This window comes from Hylobates moloch, unplaced genomic scaffold (assembly GCF_009828535.3).
Source record: "Hylobates moloch isolate HMO894 unplaced genomic scaffold, HMol_V3 SCAFFOLD_11, whole genome shotgun sequence".
In the NCBI taxonomy this organism is placed as follows: domain Eukaryota; kingdom Metazoa; phylum Chordata; class Mammalia; order Primates; family Hylobatidae; genus Hylobates; species Hylobates moloch.
In genome coordinates, this window is record NW_026652286.1 from 104099901 (window position 1) to 104121757 (window position 21857).

The 21857-nt window shown below is 43.7% G+C and overlaps 1 protein-coding gene and 1 pseudogene across 4 annotated transcripts in view; both read left to right on the forward strand.

The window, feature by feature from the left end:
- The window catches only part of NTM (neurotrimin), a 982933-nt gene that overhangs the window by 9879 nt on the left and 951197 nt on the right, over positions 1-21857 (forward strand). The gene's annotated exons all lie outside the window — the stretch shown is intronic.
- On the forward strand, positions 4800-4914 carry LOC116477571 (U6atac minor spliceosomal RNA; annotated as a pseudogene).

The following is a 21857-nucleotide window of genomic DNA, read 5'->3' on the forward strand; positions in this document are numbered from 1 at the left end:
CCGCCCGCCTCAGCCTCTCAAAGTGCTGGAATTACAGATGTGAGCCACCGCGCCCAGCTGAATCTTCTTACTCCTCCTCTTATGCTTGCCTTGCACTTTTTCTTACTTTACTCTTCATATCCATAACATGTTAGTGTAGGTGACCTATTTACACGTCTATCTCCCCTTACCAGGCTGTGGGCTCCAGAAGGGCCAGGACTGTCTTATTTATCTTTATACACCTAGTACACATAGCACAGCCCCTGGGACAAATGTGATACTCAGTGTTTATGGATGAAAGGAAGGGAGGAAGACCTGAGATCCCACTAGGTATTTCAGCTGCCCTATAACTCTGTCGACTCAAGGTGAGCTGTTGTTCATTCAACTCTTCCTTATGGTTTGCCTGAGTCATTTCGATAGGTATGCAAGAGCCTGACCTCAGAACTTACCCTTTCTATTATAAAGCCATGTTCTTAGATTCAACTCATCTCTTCTTTCTGACAAACCCTTTTTTAAGATCCTAAATCTTTTTCCCCGTATATTAGTAATCCCTCCTGGCTGTAATCAATAATAAACCAGATGTTATGGGTACCTATGTAGTAGCACTTGTGGAGCTCAGTATTTCAGGCTAAACTGACCCCAAAGTGGAAAAGTCATTCTAATGGTGAACTGCTCAGATCAGTAGGGGAAGGGGGAAGAACCTACGCTCTACATCTGGGTGAGGTGCTGGCATCAGAGGGAAGAATGGGGACAGGGAAGCTTGAACCTAAGACAAGAGGAAGATGACTGGATGAATTTATCTAGTTGGAGAAGGTGAACTGGTCCAATGATTTTTAGCTGTTTCTCCAAATCTAGTCTCTCTTTCTTCCACAAAGCTGTCCACTAGGGTACTTGACTTTCTTCCTGAACAGTCAAGAGGAAACTCAGCCCAGACATGGAATAGATTAATCAACAGCTTTTTTTCTCAATGCAATTGGTGATACATGAATATTTATAGTTGGATGAACCATTTTGCTAATTCTGAAGACAAATAAGAATTAACTAATCATTCTACATTTTCTCTTCCTTTTCCATGGAAACTTCCTAATAAAAGGATCTAAATGCCATATTGTCATTTTTTTCCATTATTTTCTCATACTGCTAACTCCTTGTCCAAGGTCAAATAATTTAATAATTAAATCCAGAAGCTTTTTCATGGACTCCTAGAGTTGTGAGATACCGTGGCATTTCACTTGCCCAGTCTCCTCCCCAAGGCAACAATACCATCTGAACTGAGTTGATTAATTCCTGCTCAAGAATGCCAGAGATTTCTAGTGACCAGACACTCACTACCTGAGTTGTGGCTCTCTCAGTTCTGGCTGCCTATCAGAATCACCTCTGGAGATTGTTATAAAGCAGATGCCCAGGTCTGACTCTCAAAAATTCTCCTGGCACAGGTCAGAATAGGGAAAGTTCATCTCTATTTCAAAAGAACAGCAGATGATTCTATTGGGAGGTACAGCTAAGCATAACTGATGTTAACACTCTTTTTCATAGCTGATAAACTATGTGAGAAAGCACTTTGCAATTCTGGCAGGCATTTTTGATGCCTCCTCAATATCAATTCTATCCTTTCTCTTTTGAAATAGTACTCTAAATTTTTTCATAGTAGGAATATGCCCATTTAAAATACTCAACTTCCAGATTCTGTTATAACAGGGTATGGTCATATACTGCGGTTCAGGCCAATGGGATACAAGCATAAGATGACTGGGTATGGTGTGGAGGGTTGTACTTGGATGGCCTGTGCTTTTTGGACTTTATTATTTTCCCTTCTTGACTGGGAGACTGAGATCCTTCCTGGAGGTGCAGGATCCCACTTACAAACAGAAGGACAAACAACATCTATCAAGAATGACAGAGAAGGACGCTTGTAGATCAAACCACATGGACTTGCTGTTTGGGTAAATAAAAAATAATTGAGTATAGGTAATTTCATGTATCTCAAACTGATAGGGGGAACTCAGGTTCAAGATGACATAGCAGTTGTACCAGCTCTAGAATGCATAGTTATAAAGTTATCATCACTTGTGAAAAAAGAATCTCCATTTAATTAGTTTTCTTTTCCTTGCAGCTGAATACAATTCTAATGAATCTATGTGGAGCAAAAGCTTGCCCCTCCTTAAGTTTTGCCTTTAGAGCTATCAGGATAGAAGTAATAGTGTATGAACCACTTTCTAAGAGATGACTATCATAGACCCTACTTATCTTATCTTGGCATCCTTCGTTCTTTCTTGTGATCATTGCATGGCACAGTTTCTGGAGCACTAATCATCCTGATCATTATCTTTGAAACATGACCGGTTTGAAAATGATCAACTGAAAAGGTGTTGCCAGAGCAGACTCTGCCAGCTATAATCTGACTGGCAAAGTAGAAAGTGAACTGTTACTTAGCAGGTTTTGGACTTTATAGTTACATAGGTTCATTCAATTATTGTGTTAGTTTCGTTCTTTTTTTCAGACATGCCGCATCCTTGGCTCATTTTGAGGCTGTATTTGTTCCTCTCATGAAATAACTGATTCCATAAGACCTTGCCTATCCTTGCTCACAGGTGATCTTCCCTAAATGATCTTTTTAAACACTTAAAACTTTATTGCCCCTGTGTCCATCGTTTAAATCCATTGAGATTATTTTTGGATCCCGATGAGATGTCTTCATCAGCTTTTTGTTATCTCCAAATGATACAGACATGGCATCTCCACATCATTGAATCTAATGCTAAAAGAGCAACATAATCGATCTGAAAGCATGGCCAGGTGCTTACTTCCATTTATATTTCATCCACGTTAGAATTATTTGTTCAGACCCTACTAAGTATTAGGCATACATAACAACAAGGCAGGTATAGTTCCTGCACTCAGTTAAACAGACAAGTGACTACCACGTGTAAGTGCTAGGATAACAGCAGGTCAGTTTGCTATGGCAGCATTTGGGAGACTTTTCAGGACAGGAAAGTTCTCTGGAAGGAAGATATGTTAAAGCTGAGAGATAAAGGTGAATAGATTTAACCAGGTGAGAGGAAAGATGAGTGTTACGAGTGGAAGAAACTGCATATGCTAATGTCTACAGGCAAGAGAGCATGGTAGGAGTTCAGGATTCTGAAATCAAATATGGCTAGATTGAGTGTGTTTGTATGGGGTGATGGGAGGAGGAATGTAGGTGGAAAGACAAGAGGTATATGTAGAGAGGTAGGTAGAGGTCAGGGCTAGAACTGTTTTCATTGAAGATTTTATACTGAGGGAAACGGGTGCATTGAAGCATTGTATGCCTGAGAGTAACGTGATCACACTTGCAGTTGTAGTGGCCAAACAACATGATTTGGGTTAATTGAAAATGGTAATGTGTCACTCTAGTTACAATATGGGAAATGAATTGAAGTTGGGCAAGACTAGAGGAAAGGGAACCTCCTCAGGGACGTTGCAACCAGTTAGGCACGAGGTCACCAGAGTGACAGTTGCAGAGAAGGAGAGATATGGGGGTATTCAAAAGTTGTGGAGGTAGAAGGGTTAAGACTTGGAGATGGAGGGGGAAGAAGAGGGTAAGTAATAAAGAAAGTGTAAGAGGACTTCTGTTTTCTAAATGAATGTTTTAGAGGTGGGTTTTAGAGAGATAGTAATTAATGCAATTTGGGTCATGATGGATTTAACAGTAGCTTTCCAATATGAGGTTAGCTAGATGGATCTGAAACTCTGGGTATGAACAAAGACAGTCTTCAACACAGATACAACTAATTGCCCAGGGAGAGAGTAAGGAATACATAAAAAAGAATTGAGGGCAAGCACTAGTCTTTAAAGGCTGGGAGGAGAAGGGATCTGGGAAAGCAGATTGACAAAAAGTGGACAAATACACAGGAGAAAAATCTGGAAAGTATGAGGCCATCGAGGCCAAATGATGTAAATCTGAGGAAGGCAGGAATGTCAGCATTGTCAAATGTTTCCAAGGGATCGAGGGAGACTATACTTAGTTGCAATAATCTCTTCCATGTTCTTGGGGATAACAGTTTTGTGGGGCGGAGCAATGGGGTGGGGATACCAATAGAAAGAAGAAGTGGAGTCAGAAAATGAGTGTAGTTATTTCAAAAGGTTTTCTATTTAAAGAGAGAGAGAGAGAGAGAGTGAGTGAGTGAGATGGGCAGGGGCCAGGGAAGGAGAGGCAAGAAGGAGGATGTGGGGATGGCTGGCCAGGTGAGGCCCTCAGGGAATACAAACAGGTGCGAGGAGTGGCGAATCCTGAGAATGGGTACGGAAAGGAGTCTTGAAAAGAAGAAGAAAGACTGCTTCCATTACTCTTTAAAGTGAAGAAGGAGAGAAGTGTTTGAGAATATGCATTATGATTAGATTCAGCTGCAAATGACAAAAATGATGCAATTAGAGTGGCTTAAATAACATAATCTGTATCCCTCTGGTTATGGAAATACTCTACTTTGTCTGTTCATGGCTAGGGAGGTGTTCCCTAAACTCAGGCACCCAGGCCTTTCTGCCTTCTGGACCTGTTGCACATGGCCTTGCCTCCACGGTCTAAGGCGGCAGCATCTGTGTGCCAGAGTGGAATGAGGGAGAGATGAAGAAGAGGCAGGAGGTACCCGGGCATTGCCCCCTGCAGATGCTCCTGGAGGCCATGACGTGGCATCCTTGCTCACCTCCTCTTGGCCAGGACTCAGCCATATTGCCACACCTAAGTAGAAGAGCGTGTGGGAAACTCACAATCCCCTGTGGATGATCACATGCCCAAAGCCAGGGGCCTATCACCATGGAAAGAGGGATGGACATTAAGAAACTATTGGTCACATGAAAGGAGGAAAAAGTGGTATTCCCTTGATAAGGATGGAAGAGGCCCTCAAGTCCATAAGGTACACATATGGTTAAGGCATTGCCACCATAAAACCATGATGTTTCAATATCACTAGTCATTAGGGAACCACAAATGAAAACCACAATGAGGTGCAACTTCACACCCATTAGGATATTGCTGACAAAATAAAAAAGGAAAATAAATATTGGTGAGGATGTGGAGAAATTGAAACCCTTGTGCATTGCTGGTGGGAATGTAAAGTGATGCAACCACAGTGGAAAGAGTTTGGGGTTTCTCAAAAAGCTAAACAGGCTGGGCTTGGTGGTTCATGCCTATAGTCCTAGCACTTTGGGAGGCTGAAGCTGGAGGATTGCTTAAGCCCGAGAGTTCATGACCAGCCTGAGCAATATAGAAAAATCCCATCTCTACAAAAAAAAAAATTTAAATTATCCAGGTGCAGAGGTGCACACCTGTAGTCCCATCTACTCAGGGGGCTGAAGTGAGAAGATTGCCTTGAACCAAAAAATTCAAGGCTGCAGTGAGCTATGATTGCACCGCCACACTCCAGCCTGCGCAGCAGAGCAAGACTCAGTGTCTAAACAAAATAAAACAGAACAACATTAAACATACTAAATCAGTCAGTGAATTGGAAAAAAATAAGCTAAACATGGTATTACCATACGACTCAGCAATTCTACTCCTGGGTATATATCTAACAGAATGGAAAGCAGGGCCTCAAACCGGTATTTAAACATCAATGTTCATAGCAGCATTATTCACAATAGTGAAGGTAGAAACAACCCAAGTGTCCATCATCAACAAATAGATAAACACAATGAGGTCTGTGCATAAATGGGTATTATTGTCTTAAAAGGGAAGGCAATCTGACACATGCTGCAGCATGGATGAACTTTGAAACCATTATGCTAAGTGAAATGAGCCAGACACCAAAGGACCGATAAGGTATGATTCCACTTACACAAAGTACCTAGGGTAAGCAAATTCATGCAGAGGCTATCAGGGGCTTGCGGAAGGAGGGAAACAGGGAGTGATTTAACGGTCACAGAGTTTCTATTTGGGATGATGAGAAAGTTCTGGAAATGAATGGCGGTGATAGTTATATAATATTGTAAACATACTCAATGCCACTTAATTGTACACTTAAAAATGGTTAAAAGTGTGAATTTTATTTCATGCATATTTTACTAGAATAGACAAATGAAAATTAACAAAAGAGATAATCAGCTGTCTGTGGCATAGGAAGGAGGAAGGTGGCAGGAAGTTAAAGGAGTTTGCATTTGCTGGCTTTTATTTGCCCTGAGTATAATGCAGGGAAAATAGTGTGTGTTTGCACACACCTATGTCCAGGTCCACGTTTGTGTCCATGTACCTGCAGCCTGGTTTTTCCAAAGCAAAAAGGACTGAACTAATTGCTTCTGTAATGGGAGAGACAGCTGACGAGTGAACCAGAAAATCCTGTGCAGTATTAATCACTTTTCCCTCATGCCACTGTCTTTTCTCTGGATTTTAAATAAAAATATAATCTACCCCAGTCTTCTTTCTTTATCCCTTTTTTTGATTCTGGTCCTACCATTTAGGGCCAACTCCCAAACATATCCAGAGCTCATTACTTACTCTTTCTTGCATTGCCTTTTTAAGGAATTAAAAAGATATGTTTTTATCTTTACAAATTACAAAGCATATTCATATCAAATACATTTCTTAATCTCCACATCAATCAGAATATCCTTTCTAATCCCAGTCTATCATTAACTTTAGGAGCTAAGTTTTTTCCCCAAGCCCTTATTTTCCTCATCTTTCAAATAGGATATATGAATTTCCTTGGAAGGTAGTTTTCACATTTAACTGAATTAACTGTGTGAAAACTCTCGGCACTCAATTCATATTGCAAAATTAAAAGCCAATGTTTTTGAAGCTCGCTGACAGCACAGGTACTCGTGACTGGACCTCCCTATCAAAGTCATCTGCTTCCCTCTCTTGGCTCTCTCTCTCTCTCTCTCTGTCTCTCTCCCTCTCCCTCTCTCTCCCTCTTTGTCCCCAGCACTCCCCTCTTCACTCTGCTCCATCGCCCCAGCAGACACTGCACATGGTGCCCTTTCACAGCTCCATACCTTTGCAGGAGCTGCTCTCTAACGGGAATGTTCTCCTGCAGGCTCAGGACAGTGGAACACTGTCCATTCTCATCTTAGTGTTGAGTGATGATGGAGTAAATAAGACCAGGAAAAGAATTTAAGAGGCTGAGAAAGGAGAACAACAATAGCAGAAGAGGGTGCCTTTAGTTAACAACAAAGTATTATATATTTCAAAATAGCTTGAAGGCTTGAAATGTTTCTCCCACATAGGACCAATGTTTGAGGTGATGGATATCCCTAGCACCTTGATTTGACCATTACACATCCTATGCATGTAGCAAAATATCACAGGTGCCCCATAAATATGTACAAATATTATGTATCAATAAAAACATTTGTGAAAAGAAAATACATCTGAAACCCACTCCCCTCTTAAAAAAAAAAAAAGGAGAACAAAAGTTTGTTAAGACTGACTCTAACCCATCATTTTTATACTTAGCCTTCCTGGGGACCCTGGTTTCTAATCTGCCCTAGGAAAAGAGAAAGGAGTGTGTGACATCTAGCATCATTAGACTAGGACTCTTCAAGTGTGGTCTCCAAATCAGAAAGTATGGGGCCAGACCCCAGCAATCTGTGTGTCAAGAAGCCCTTCAGGATATTCATCCTAAAATTTGAGAACCATTGATTTAAAGGAGTGTGAAGACTAAATGTCAGGAGCTCTTTCTGGAAGGGCCACTCCCAGGACTGGACATGTGGAAGAGGAAGCAGCAGCATGGACCCTGCCTCCTGGGAGGGGCCTCGAATACTCTCACCTTAGAAAAAAATCCTTTAAGCCACCGGGACAGAGGAGGCTAGGTGGTGTGTAAGCCGTATAAATATGTACATTCACTTATCTATGTAAGTACATATAGATTCCCTTTGGCTAGGGCTGCCAGATTTAGCAAATAAAAATCCAGGACACCAGATATATTTAAATTCCTGATCAACAAATGATTTTTATTATGCAGAGCACATACTAATACTAAAAGACATTTGGGTTTTGGGTTTTTTTTTTTTTTTGCAATTCAAATTTAATTGGGCATCTTTTTCTTGTTTTTAGCAGGCAGGATCCTACCTTTTGCCCGTAAGTATTAGGTACATAGTGGAAATAGCCTGATCAGAATCAATGTCTAAAAGGTAGAAGTGGGTTTTAATGGCCTATTTATTTACATTTTAATAGGAATGTGTACGGGTTGGCAGGGAAGAAAAAGAATGCTGCTCTTTCTGGCTCATGGTGTTATTTTCAGATCTGTATTTGGGGAAAGAGAAAGCAAGGGAGAGAATATAGGGAGAAAGATGGTGGTTGGCCTGCAGTGGTGGCTCCTGCCTGTAATCCCAGCAGTGTGGGAGGTCGAGGTGGGCGAATCACTTGAGGTCAGGAGTTTGAGACCAGCCTGGCCAACATGGTGAAACCTCATCTCTACTAAAAATACAAAAATTAGCCGGGTGTGGTGGCATGTGCGTGTAATCCCAGCTAATTGGGAGGCTGAGGCAGGAGAATTGCTGGAACATGGCAGGCAGAGGTTGCAGTGAGACAAGATCATGCCATTGCACTCCAGCCTGGGTGACAAGAGCAAGACTTCATCACAAAAAAAAAAAAAAAAAAGAAAAGAAAAGGAAAAAGAAAGATGGTGGTCGAAAGTAGCCCCCATGCCAGCAAGTCCTCCCACTAGTCAAATAACTGAGTATATATTATGGGCCGGGCCCTGATCCACATGACCCTGAGCGAGACAAGCAGCAACGCTCTAGGAGGTTGAGCTCCCTGCCTCGGGCCTGGCTCCTGGGCAGGTTTCCTGCAGCCACCCCTTACCTGCCCCAGGTGACAGGATGCCACCTCAGAAAGTGGGACCTTGATGCTGTGGCTGGGAAGTGAATGACAAGCTTCCTAATGAGATGCAGCTGGGGGAGCGGCTTGCTGACAGAACAATTTGCCGGTGCCCAGAATATCCGCCCAGCCTCGGCAAAGCGGCAGCCTGGCGGGCGTCAGGAGGAATTTCAGGATTTATCATTCGCCTTGGTGGCAGGTGTGCTGTGAGCCGCCCTACTTCCCGCTGTGCGTTTCTAGACCTGCAGACTGGATGGGCAATCCACCCAGGCTTCTAGAGCCTCGGGAAGAACGTGTAAAACTATTTCCTATTTTTTCCTCCTCCTGATCGGCTTGTGTTTATGTAAATCACTGGAAAAGCAGTTTTCGGCTCATTTTCACAGCTTAAGGGCTTCGTGAGAAGCTTATTATTGAAAAATTAGAAACTGAAAGCAACTTCTTAGACAATGAAATAGCAACCCAGAGACTGTGTGTGTAAGGCTGGGTGTGCTGTAACTGGCTGCGTTACAAATGGGAACTCCCCTGGGATTCGGTAATCAAACACGTGGCAACAGGTTGTCTGTTTCAACAGAGAGTGAGTAATCAAAGGAGATTTGCAGTTAATCCAAATATAACAGAGAAGCATTCAAGGGAAGCCCAGGAAAAGGAGACTAGAAGGGTGAGGGGTGGATGAGACCAGAGCTTCCTGGATTGGAGTTCCAGATGCAACAGAGAGAATTGGGAGAGGGGAAGAAGGTTGATCTCTCTGAGTGCTCATGTTGGTCCATTTGCATTGCTATGAAGGAATACCTGAGACTGGGCAATGTACAAAGAAAAGAGGTTTATTTGGCTCATGGTTCTGCAGGCTGTATTAGTGTGGCACAAGCACCTGCTCAGTTTTGGGTGAGGCCTCAGGAAGCTTTTAGTCATGGCCAAAGAGAAGGGGCGCTTTCATGTCACACGGTGAGAGAGGGAGTAAGAAAGAGAGGAGAGGGAGGTGCCATGGTCTTTTAAACAACCAACTTTCCAGTGAACGAGAATCCATGACTTTGAGGAGGGAGGGGACCAAGCCATTCATGAGGGATCCGCCCCCATGACGCAAGCACCTCTCACCAGGCCTCACCTCCAACACTGGAAATCACATTTCAACATGAGATTTGGAGGGAACAGACTATCAGCAATGGAGGAACAAGCTGCACAGAGGAAGGGGAAACTGAGGCCTGGCTACACATTGAAGCAAACCAGAAAAATAACCTGAGCACTTGGCCCTTACACTTGACCAGTGATGTAAAATTTGGGAGGAATTAATTAGCATTCAGTGATTTACTTCAAAATCCTGAATCCTACACTGGATTGAGGTCAGGGTGGAGAAGGACTTGCTCCATCTCGATGGGCTAGAAAGAAGAAAGTGGTGCAGGCCTGGGAGACAGTGGTAGCCATCAGCATTTCAGGAAGACACTTGAGTTTGCATGTGTATCTCCGTGGTTCTCAAAGTGTGGTCCCTGGCTGGCAACATCAGGGTCCCCTGGCACTTGTTAGCAATATGAATTCTCAAGCCCCACCCCCAGAGAGCCCTCTGACTCTGGACCTCTGAGAGGAGGCCCAGCAATCTGTGGATCAAGAAGCCCTTGGCTGGGCGCAGTGGCTCACGCCTGTAATCCCAGCACTTTGGGAGGCTTAGGCGGGTGGATCACGAGATAAGGAGATCGAGACCATCCTGGCTAACATGGTGAAACCCCGTCTCTACTAAAAATACAAAAAATTAGCTGGGCGTGGTGGCAGGCACCTGTAGTCCCAGCTACTCGGGAGGCTGAGGCAGGAGAATCACTTGAACCCAGGAGGCGGAGCTTGCAGTGAGCCGAGATCGCGCCACCGCACCCCAGCCTGGGCGACGGAGCGAGACTCTGTCTCAAAAAAAAAAAAAAAAAATAAGAAGCCCTCTGGATGATTTTGATGCATACTTCAGTTTGAGTACCACCAGCAGACCTGGTTACCTGGCCAGAGGTACCAGGAGGTGCTCACTCAGGCTTCCTATGTGGGCTCGTGTGTGAACTACTACGCCCAGTCCCAGGTGAGGTCCTGGAGCAATTCTGTGCTGACCCATCTGTCCTGATCTTCCTAACCACACGGGGCTGTGGGGAAAGTTACATTTATTACACGTGTACTACTACCATGTGCCAGGCACTGCTAAATGTTTTATGTGTGATATTTTATTTAATCTTTCCCTCAACCTTGTGAGGTAGGGGTTGTAGATAGCATTTTAGTGCTGAGAATATTTGAGTTCAGAAAGGCCAACTTGCCCAGGTCTCTATGTTTCCTGAGCCTGTACCCTTATTCATTCTCACATGGCCTCTCCGCCACATACTTCTCTGTCCCCACATGCTTTGGGTGCCACCTACACAAAGCAACTACCAGCCTGGCAGGGCCCCAGCTCTCCGCTGCCAAGCTTGGCCCTCCCCGCCCCACTCCTTGCCTCATGTTAATTTCCCACCTGAGTACTGAGTACTTTATAAATAGCAAATCTAAAATGAATTTTCTACCAGCGATCATTAGCTCCCTTGACATCCATTAAACATTCTCGCAAGCAGAGTGAAGTGACAAAAGGGATTGATTTTTACAGTATGCTTAATAGGGGAAAAGAAAGAAAGGTGTTGACAAGTCTTTTTTTTTTTTTTCTGTCCTGATATCACCAGGAATTTGAAATCAGTCAAATGACTTTTATCTGAAAAAAAAAAAAAAAAAAAAAAAAGAAGAAGGCTAGGATTGGGTGCGGGAGGAGAGGGTTGGGAGACGGAAACAGGCTCCCAGCACCCTGTGAGGCTCGTTTCTGCACCCGTGACAGGTAAACATAAAGTTAGTTACCTAGTGCCAGCCACCAAGATGAATATGTCAGATTTAATGCTTCAAAATATATAGGGTCCAAGCCAGGGAGGGAGTAGGGGGGAGTGGAGGAGGAAAGAAGACAGTATTAAAGGAGAGGGAAAATAACCAATCTTCTGCTGAAACTATTGGAAGAATAAATATGTTGATGCAATAGTTGAAGTCAGAGAAGGCTGGCATATGAGGCACTGTAGCTGAAAATTTAACTTTGATTTCAATTTTCATATTTGTCAGCAATAATTAGATTCAAGAAATGTTTTGCCACTGTTCTAAAATACTAATAAGTAGAGGCCTTTGTAGTGTGGTTAATGGAGTCTTTTTTCCTAGTGGTCTAGGAAAATTCCATTAAAGCAAAAAGTCATACTATATTACGGTGTTTCAATATACATTGACTCTGCTGCTGCGGTGATATCATCCCAGGGATGGGAGTCCCCTGTGCAACCACAGAGCCCCTGACAGGGAAGGGGTTGGGGCTTCATAGGCCTTAGCTGTCTTATCATTACAGACCTCCCTGGCTCATGGGTGAGGGTAGGGGAGAGAGAAGAGCAAATTCAATAAAGCCTCGCCTTGGGAAGGATGTGTTTTATAAGCATCGCCTCCTGGAGCAGGTTGAAGAGAGGGCAGGAGGAGTTGATGGGCTCCTGCCTGAGGAGAGGAAGCACTTGCCCTGCCCTCCGCCGTCTGGACACCTGTTGCCTGTTCCTTTAATGAAGAAGCTCCACCCAGTGGCAGAATCTACATGCACGCCTCCTCCCAAGCCTCAGCCTGCTCTGAATGTCTGGAAGGTTCTTTCTCTTGATATCAGAATTTGATTAAGAGCACCAAGGTCTATTATTTTTGATTGGCTTTTCCCTGGAGTGCCTGTGCATCTCTGATATCTCAGGTAACTCCCTGCAGGGCAATATGGGGTGGATTGGGCTTCACCTGCTTTAATGTAGAGGTAAGTGAAGGGTTAAGTGTATTGTACCCACATGCTCCAGAGAGTCCCTGTGGATGAGGGAAGGCCTAGGGCATCCTCATCTCCCTTCTACCCTACTTTCCACACTACTCTCCTGCCTTCAGGGATTAATAATCACATGCTGGGCTTATTCAGATGGGCTCGCTCTGTCTGGAACGCCTTCTCGTAAGCAGATGGCTGCTGCAGCCACCTGTTAGCCCATCTCCCTGAGTCCAGGGAACTCAAGGACCCTGCTCTCAACTGTCCTTTCCAAAACTCTGAAGTGGATCCCCAGACTGGGATGCCAGTCCTTGCCAAAAGAAAGCCCCGTGGGCCTGTGTGACCTCACCCACCTCCCCGCACATGGGCTCCTTCATGTCAAATTGTGCTCTTCTTGACATAGTAGTAGGGAGACTTGGAATTTACTAATCCTAAACCATAAATGGGAAGTGATGGAGGAATGGATAGATGGCAGGTGAGGGGAGGAGGGTCCCACCAGGATTACCACCTAGACCTGGATAAAGATGACTTGCAGAAGCCACGCAAAGCAAAAGGGAGATCACGCCCATTCCATTAGTGCAGGGCAGCTCCCTCCCACCCCTCCCTGTGCCCATCCCTGGGTGCTTCTTTCCTGGCCCCGTGCCCTCCCCTTGCTGCCCCCACCCCCACCTCCCAAGGTGAACAGAGAGTGAGGGCCTGTACTTCTTCCCAACAGTGCAAAGACCCACCTTTGGCCCATGTCTCTCTCTCTCCGCCCCTCCTTCCTTCCCTCTTTCCCCACCAATCGCTGCCTAGCTGCAGCTTCACTTTTCTCTAGTGGCATGTGCCAGATCTTATCCCTGTGAAGCACTTGAGGATGAAAGAAGGAAGGGGATATTAAATCCACCAGTGATACGCGCAACTGGGACAGGCTTTTGTTGTGTCATTTCCTACTTCCTTCAGCCTATTAAGCAAACAAAAGTGCTTGTGGAATGAGAAATGTAAATGGCCAATGCAAGCCGATTAATCCTAGATGTACAATTCCATTAATAAGGCCGGTTTTTAATAGGCAGCTCTGGCAGCAACAGCAGGCAGGCCAGGAATTGATGTATTCTCTGTAATTGTATTGCAACTAATAGGATATGAAGAAAATTGTACCGGAGAAGCAGGTCTTTCAACACGATTTTCCAATCAGCTGAAATAATACTTGCAGGGGAAAGCCTTGAAAAGGAATGACACACACACAAATACAACATGGTCCAGAAGTGTCCATGATTCCCAGTCCCAGCTTGAAGTTTCTTTCTTTCTTTTTCCCCTGACTTCCCTCATGGCTCTGTCTACTCCACTCTCAGTTTTCATCTCTTCTTCCCCATAGGTAATGCCAACACCCAGAAGAGTCTGGTCCTATGTGGAGGGCCTCCCAGGGAGATCCCCCACCCCTGCCCCCCAGCCTTTTGCCTGTCTAGGCCCCCTCACTGGCTGAGATTGCTTGGTCCACCTTTTGAGAAGTCAGAGCGAGAAGGAGACAGGCTGGGTGCTCTCTGGAGAGAAGACTGAGTAGGGACTCAGTGTCGGCCCTTCTACTAATGCTGGTTGTTGAGTGACTTTGGAGCCATGCCTTCACCTCTCTGGATTCTCATCTGAACGAACCTTCCAGCCCCAAAATGCAGCAGCTCTGAGTGCATTTTCAAAGATCAGGCTAGGAGAAAAAAGCTGGCATCCTTTCACTTCAGGACCAATGAAGGCTGTCTAAGAAGAAGAGCCCTTTTCTAAAGGGGTGTCCTCGTTATCTGAATGTCCATCTACTGAGAGGCCCTGCAGAACTCAGGCTTCTCAGTGTTGAGCTCAGCTTTGGAAATCAGGCCTGTGTGCATGCTTAATCATGGATAAGTTGGTCAATTCACTCCTTCCTTCAACAAATATTTGCAGGGTGCCAGTGGTGCACTAAGGCACTGTTCTAGGTTCTGGGAATGAAGCAGTAAATAAAGCAGGTGAAACAGAGATCAATCCTTGCCCTCATGGTGCTTGCAGTCTATCGAGTCAGCAACACTTTTGGTGAGCCTAACAGCTGGGGTGTTAGGCACGGGACCTTTCTCTGAGACTACTTAGGGATGGGAACTAAGGCCCCTCTGCTGTTGTTTACTTGGCCAAGGTGGCAGTGGGAGCCAGGCTGCCTTCACATGGCCCCTGCCAGCACCTCTCAGTCCTGCTCTCAGCCTCTCCTGGTCACTGGGTCTCTGTCCTGCCCATTTGTGTGTGGACTCTGACCCTTCCTCGGTCACAGGCTGGAGAGTAAATATAAAAAGAAATGGCAAAGCACATTTCAGTTGAAGTCCCCAAGGAAACTGATATGATTGCTGAACAGAAATGGTTCCAATAAGGGCAGAGAGGAATATTGCTTTTATAGCTTCTGGGACATAAAACATTTAGAAAATGTGATTGACTGGCAGGGTCTAATTTATCATTTATCTCATTCCCTCTGCTCTCACACTCTCTGTCTTGCTCCCCATAACACCCAGGCAGACACTCATGTGCAAACTTTTTTCTCTCTTTTTTCTTTCCTTTCTTCTTCTCTCTCTGAGACTTGGATTTATCATCATTCCGTTAAGCAGGAGAACTCCTGTGGCTATTTATAATTAATGCTCAGAAACCTGCCAATCCATTTAATGACACTAGCAGGTCATGGCCCCCTTATAGCTCTCCATTAATCATCATTAGAACAGCTCTGAGTTTTTACATTCTTTTTAAATGTTAATTCACCTCTGTAATGCTCCTTTTAGTTAAAACTGTAAAGGGAGAAGTGGCTGGTGTCTCCACGCTGCCCGCCTGGGAATGGCGTGGTGGGGTTGATAAAGTCTGGCTGATTTCCTCTGTTCTTTTTCTCCTCTGACTCCTGTCCCTGCTACCAGATGTCAACCCAGTTTATTCTTTGGTTGCCTAGATTTATCTTCTAAAAAACACCCAGTGGCTTAAAGTTCTGGGCAAATAAACATATTTGAATACCTTTGGACTCCCAAGGCTCAAGCAACAACCTGTGAGAAGTTCTTGGCTTACCCACTAAGACCCAGGGTCCTGATGTGGCAGTGCAGCTCCTAGAGGCGAGGGGGCAGAAAGAAAGGGTGCTGGAGGTGAGCAGGGTCTAGAACTGTTCATGTGATTTCCCAACACTCAAGGGCAGGTTCCAGAAAAGCAGGTAAAAAGCAGTCAGGTAAATAGTTATCTTTCTTTCTATCAAGAGAGCTGACCACTTGCTTCATTTTTGCTACTGATGGGCAATGAGATTGGGCAAAACATTCAGCCTCCTTCCTCACCTACAAAGCAGGGTCCATATCTGTCATTTCCAAGGATAAGGGTTAAATCTATAAAATATTAACTGTCATTGAAATCATCCTGGACTTTTAAAACCGATCTCAGTGCCAGGTGTAGTATTAGTGTCATTCTTGCCCTTCTCTGCCACTTTCTTATGCACAGCTTGACCTCCAGCTCTGCAGCCTTCGTCCCTGTGGATGTGTACACCTTCACACCTCTCGGTCTGTTGCTTTTAGGTCGTATTTCACCAGCCATAAAAGTATATTTTGAATCATTAAAACAAATGTGGTGAAAGAAGTTAAATTAAGAATGGGGAACATACGGCTGGGCGCGGTGGCTCACACCTGTAATCCCAGCACTTTGGGAGGCTGCAGCAGGTGGATTACTTGAGGTCAGGAGTTCGAGACCAACCGGGCTAAGATGGTGAAACCCTGTCTCCCCTAAAAACACAAAAATTAGTCAGGCACCGTGGTTGGCAACTGTAATCCCAGCTACTCGGGAGGCTGAGGCAGGAGAATTGCTTGAACCCAGGGGATGGACATTGCAGTGAGCTGAGATCGTGCCACTGCACTCCAGCCTGGGTGACAGAGTGAAATTCTGTCTCAAAAAAAAAAAAAAAAATTGGGGCACATAAATGCGAACACCAATTCTGTTATTGATTAGCTGTGCAACTCTGGGAAGCTCATGTCACCTCTCTGGGCCTCATTTCCCTTACTTCTGGACTCCATACTTTTAAGACGCCATGATGTAGTAAATGCTGTGATTTTATTGCTTTCCTGTGAGTCTTCCCAAGGGGCTATGACAGTGACTCAGGAATAACTGGGAAAAAGTCCTGTTTTGACCATCTGAGCTCTTAATTTTTCTTGTCTTGTCGAGTGACATGCCCCAGAGTTGAGTGCTCTAACAAAAGCAAACACAAATATATGAGAAAAATAGACAAGACATTTTTAATTCATTTTTGACTCACTGTCTCATTTTGCTAGGCATACTCCATCTTCATGTTAGGACTTTGCAACCATACACTTGAATTTACTTTCAAGGCTGCCTGAAATCTACATGTTCAGCTGAGAGGACCCCTCAGGGCCAACTAGATACCAGATGCCTCATCAGTTTTATCATTTTACCTTTTTAAGTACTCCTTCAAAATAGCTTAACCTCATTTTATACAGGGGTAAACTGAGGCTTTAAGAAGTAATGTGGCTAGTCCAAGGCTGATGTATTTTGTAGTTTTCAAGGTCAAGGAGTCAAGCCTAGCTCTCCTGAATTGAAGCCCAGCTTCTAATTTTGTATTATTTCATCTTGCTTTGCCCACTCTCATAGCTTTCTTTAGGCAGGCATGAGGCGATACACCTTGAATGAAATAAAGATGTGTCCTATCAGTTCTCCTGTTCTGGCATGAGTTATAACTAGTGACCTCTGATTTGGACTAGCAACCTCCTTTCCTGAGTTTATTCTTCATTGTGTTCAAGTTCCCTTCAGCATCAGGATGTACAAATGGGCTTCCTGGGGGTTTTCTATAAGAAAGCCCCCCAGCCATGCCTTCTCTTTTCCAGTCTTTGTACCTGTCCCCAGTTCTTACAGGGACAGTCATACTTATCTCTCCCTTCCCTGCAGAGCACCGCTGATAGTCTAAGTAGACACGAGTCCCCAAGCTGGGCTTTGGCCATCTGTCTGCCCTTCACTTGAGAATGCAATAAAATCTGCTTGACAATTATGTCAGTACAAAGGGCAGAGAAGACTGCATGTCAAAAAGCTGTGTAAAATTTATTCTTTCAAAGGTTGTATCAAGAATATTCTGGCGAAAAAGAGCTCTAATAGCAAGTGATCACTGTGTCATCTGCCTCTTTTTCACATGGCTACTTTCCCCTATTAGTGGATTTGTGTTAGTTCTGCTTGGTACCAAGTTAATAACAATAAGACCTTATAATAATGTAGCACTGCATATGTTTGAAAGGGCTTTCACGAATCTATTATATCATCAAATCTTCATGACTGCGGTTGGATTTTAGAATTGAAAGGGCTTTGGAAAACATTTAACCCAACATTCTCAGCTGATTATTATTGATGTATTTTGTTTAGCTTAAGTAATGTATCTTTATTAAATATAATTTGGAAACCATACAAAAGAAGCTTTAAAAAGATTTAAAGTCACTCATGCGCAGTTACATTTAATGTATTTTTTCCTATTTTTTTCTGATTCTGTGCCATGGTTTTTATTATATAGTTGTAATCATATCATTTATATCTCATTTTTTTCTTTTAAGAATAGATCAGAAACAATTTTCCATGTCATTACATAGTATTAGTGAACATCATTTTAATTCGTTTCATTATATTACATCAAGTAGATGTACAATACCACTGCACTATGTTTGGACATTTATGTTGTTCTAAGTTTTTGCTCTTGTAAATAATGTTTCAGTGAACATCTCCATGATTACGGCCTTATTCCACTGTTACGATTATTTCCTTACACACGATCACTATAAATTCTATTACCACCAATACTCTTACTTTACTCAGGGGAAACTGAGGCATGGACAAACAAAGTGATCCCAGACCCCACATTCAGTTAGAAAAACAACACAGACCCCAAGAGAGGTCTTTTGTCTCTTGGTTTCACATTACTTCTATTATATATATAGTGGTTCTCAGAATTTCTAAATAAAAGGCTTGAATATTACATGAAAGTAATTTTTTTTTTTTTTTTTTTTTTGAGACGGAGTCTTGCTCTGTCGCCCAGGCTGGAGTACAGTGGCACAATCTCGGCTCACTGCAAGCTCCGCCTCCCAGGTTCACGCCATTCTCCTGCCTCAGCCTCTCCGAGTAGCTGGGACTACAGGCGCCCGCCACCACGCCCGGCTAATTTTTTGTATTTTTAGTAGAGACGGGGTTTCATCATGGTCTCGATCTCCTGACCTCGTGATCCGCCCGCCTCGGCCTCCCAAAGTGCTGGGATTACAAGCATGAGCCACCGTGCCCGGCCACATGAAAGTAATTTTATTTTTAGTACCCAGTGGTTGAGAAAAAATTACAATAAAAACTGCAATAAATCTTGTAGCACCTGTAAACAGCGTGTATGCAATTAAACACAGCGGCATTCATATGTATTTGGAAGTGGTGCGAACAGTGCACGTGGAGAGAGATGCACTGAAGCTGCCCACAACACTTCGTGTGCATATGGACCCTAAATCCCTTTTAAAACTCCCCTCTTTGCCTCACACCCCAAACTCACGTCCATTGTTCTTTAAAAAGAAAGCATCCTTCGTTTGCTGCCAGGATGTTCATTCCAAGCTGGAGTCCATGGGGACCATAATTATCTCCATTTGAACCTCTCCTGCCCTGAATTTACAGGGATAGCAAGTGTGGTAGAAGAGAGATGGACCCACTATTCTGAATATTGAGAGCTGGAGCAGTCCTGCAGTGAGATTGATGTACAGACATCAGGGCTCTGCAACCCAAAAGAAGAGTCTCCGGTAATAACAGTAGTTTAAATTTGCTGACTGCCTACTAGGTGCTAGGTACAACCCCAGTTGCTATGTATGGATTGTATCTGTTCATTTTTACAAGACTGCTGTATTTGTCACAGTTTCACAGATGAGGGGACTGAAGAGGATAGTTGAACTGGCACAGAAACTGAGTGATAGGGTGGGGCTTTGAGCCCTGAAAGTGTGGCTGCTAATCCTATACTCTTACCCTCAGCAGACAGAGCCCCTCACCCAGTGTCCCCAGACATTTGAGAAGAGGTGTGATGAGGCTGGCCATGGTGCTCATGTGGTCAGCTCTTGTTCTAATCCTTAGCGCCCATTTGGAAGCCAGTTATGCGGAAAGCACAGTGTAGGACTCTTGGGACTCTGCACCTGACTGGCTGGCTTTCCAAGATCACTGAGATGGCTCTTCCTCCAGCAAAGAAATTAATGGATTGTTATCCAGACAGCAACCTCTTTTGCCCATAGGCTTGGTGCTCTGTCATGACTGGAAAAGTAACTATGCACAGATCATGATTATGGTATTAGATTGCGTACACATGAAATTGCTAATATGTACCTATTTTGATGTATGAAAATATCATTTTCATGAGATTCATCCTAATTTGTGCTATGTATGGGGCCTGATTGCCCTAACAGCTCATCACTGATTGGTAGCATGTTGTAATAATGACAGAGAGATGGATATCTAGCCACCCGACCCACCCCCCCATCAGCATAAGGAAGCCGAGCAGGGCCCCGGTAAAGCTGAGAGCATTGGAGGATGACAAGGCTGAAAATGAATAGACAGGACGTCACCTGTCCTTTCTCTCCAATCTCTCTTTATGTCCCCTCAGTTTACCAGCTGTCCTGAAGCAATTGCAGCTCAGTGTCTGTTCCCACTAGCTTTTGTGAGGGCTCTGCTGGGGCTTTTATCCGTTGTGCTAAAGACCAGGCTCATTTTCTCAAACACAAAGCACCAGAGGAGCTCCATCCAAATGCACAATCTTTATTCCTGGACCGTGTGTCTAGTTTAAATTCCTGGAGTGTTGGTCAAAAGCATGGGATTGAGAACTAGAGGGACCTTGGCTTGAATCCTGATTCTACCACTTACTGTGTGACCTTGAACAATTTATTTACTGTCTCTCCCAGCTTTGGTTTTGTCAACTATTAGATGATTTTGACAATTAAAGTCCAGAATAGATGTAAATGTATTGATGCATTGTTGACACGGAACACATTGTTACCTCCTTCTTTTCTGAATCTGGTGACTAGAATAGACACCAGAAAAGAAAATCCGAAGTTTCTGTTTTCACAGAGAAACCCTATGTACTGAACTGTAAGCTGATACCTAAGTTCGAGGAAGTATTGATATGCTTATGTGGACAATGCACCAAAGCATTTGAAATGAGGAATGTTTTAGAAAATCTAGGATATGTGTTATCATTTAATCACTCTCCCTTCCTTGAGCTTTGAATAAAACCACTTTTCTTCCGGCTCTCTTTGGGTCTAACATTGGGCCTTCTATGGTTCTGGAGTCTGATACTGAACTTCTTTAACAATACCTTCCCCACCGCCCCCGCCACCTGCCACACACACACACACACACACACACACACACACACACACACACACACGCAGAGAAATAGAACAAAAAGGAGAGTGAGGCATGCATAGACAGACAGAAAATTTGAGACAAACAGAGAGAGACAGGAGAAGTGGAAAGGAGAGAGCAAGAGATAGATCAAAACACAATCATAAAAGCTGAAAATATTTAGCCTTTAATTAAAAACAAAACAAAACAAAACAAAAACACCTGGAGGCCTTAAAAAGCATCCCTACACCACACAAAGAATGAACTCTCGGGTCATCTAGCTCATCCCACCAGAGGGCCACATCCCATCAAGGGAGCTGTAGCATTTGAGAAAGTGTCTTTTTTCGTGGTGAACTCTTGGGAAGTCTCTTCTTAGTTGTTTCCTTAGGCGAAAACATGGATTTTGAAAACAGGTAGACAAAAATTCGAATCCCTGATGGGCCCTCTGCTGGATATATTATCTGAGCAAGTTATTTAACCTGATCAAATGGAACTGTAATACCTTCTCTAAACGTTGTTATAAGCATGAGTGCAGTGATATGTAGCCGTACTTGATACATAGTAGGTACTCAATAAAGACATGATTTTAATTTCTGGAATGCAGATGTCCTAGTAGTGATTACTTCTTTCTCTGTCTTCCATTGGATATCCTTTATACCCACCTGTGTCCCTCTACTCTCTGAAGATACTAGGCATTTGAAAAAGATGTTCTACTTGAGACTATTAGAATGGTACACTATTAGAAATGGTAAAGAATTTCCTCCAGATAAATTTTATCATTGAAAACTTCTTCATTACCCCATAATTATCCTCATCATTATGTGAGTCAGGCCACTGGAAATAGATATATATTTTAATTTAAACTAGGACCTTCCCCGGGAGAGACTAAACTATGACTAATGGCCACTGCTTGGCCTCTTAGTTACACATGGAGGAGAGGCTGTT